Below are 1,014 nucleotides of genomic sequence, written 5' to 3'. Positions count from 1 at the left end.
GATTCTTGTTAGGAGTTGACAATTTGCAGGAGTGTGACCTTGGATTCCACAGACTTCGCAATTCTGAGTTATGGCAACCACGGTGGCTGAAGGTGATACATTTAAACTTTCAATTTTCTGGACCAGAGCATCCACTTTTGCATTAACATGATCAAGGTTACTTATCTCGTACATGCCAGTTTTCGTTTGAGGTTTTTCTACCATTGTTCGTTCGCTTCCCCACTGATAGTGGTTTTGAGCCATGCTTTCGATAAGTTGGTAAGCGTCAGCGTAAGGTTTGTTCATTAGTGCACCACCTGCGGCGGCGTCTATTGTTAACCTCGTGTTGTACAGGAGACCATTATAGAAGGTATGAATTACTAACCAGTCTTCTAAACCATGGTGTGGACAAAGTCTCATCATGTCTTTGTATCTTTCCCATGCTTCGAAGAGAGACTCGTTATCTTTCTGTTTAAATCCATTTATCTGGGCTCTTAACATAGCTGTTTTGCTCGGCGGAAAATATCGGGCAAGAAAAACTTTCTTCAACTCGTTCCATGTGGTGACTGAGTTGGAAGGAAGAGATTGAAGCCATCTTCTAGCTATCTCTCAACGAGAAAGGAAAAAGACGAAGTCGAATTGCCTCTGAAGTGACACCGTTAGCTTTAACAGTATCAGCGTATTGGACAAATACGGATAAATGAAGGTTTGGATCCTCGGTAGGATTTCCAGAGAATTGGTTCTGTTGCACTGCCTGCAACAGTGAAGGTTTAAGTTCAATGTTGTTTGCTTCGATTGCGGGTGGAGCAATACTCGAATGCGGCTCATCTTGCGATGGAGCGGCGTAATCTCGAAGAGCACGAGCTAGTTCTGCCATCTCGGGTATCGGCGAAGGAAGAAGATTTTTGAGATTAGGAAGTTCGACAGGAGGGAGATTGTTTGCAGCACGATATTCCCGAATTCGTCGTAAGACTCGGAGATATAGTTCAATATCGTTGGTTCGTAAGTAGAACGGCTCGCCTTGTGAGCGAGTGT

At 44.0% G+C, this 1,014-nt stretch overlaps 1 non-coding gene across 1 annotated transcript; it reads left to right on the top strand.

Annotated features, from left to right (window-relative positions):
• The first annotated feature begins 373 nt into the window (after positions 1-373).
• On the top strand, positions 374-480 carry LOC127108552 (small nucleolar RNA R71). The gene has a single exon (XR_007796083.1). It is a non-coding gene; the product is annotated as a small nucleolar RNA R71 (small nucleolar RNA).
• Positions 481-1,014: the final 534 nt, after the last annotated feature.

Source organism: Lathyrus oleraceus, chromosome 7, assembly GCF_024323335.1.
Source record: "Lathyrus oleraceus cultivar Zhongwan6 chromosome 7, CAAS_Psat_ZW6_1.0, whole genome shotgun sequence".
In the NCBI taxonomy this organism is placed as follows: domain Eukaryota; kingdom Viridiplantae; phylum Streptophyta; class Magnoliopsida; order Fabales; family Fabaceae; genus Lathyrus; species Lathyrus oleraceus.
The sequence above is the reverse complement of the archived record's forward strand: the minus strand, read 5'-3'. Positions and strand labels throughout refer to the sequence as shown.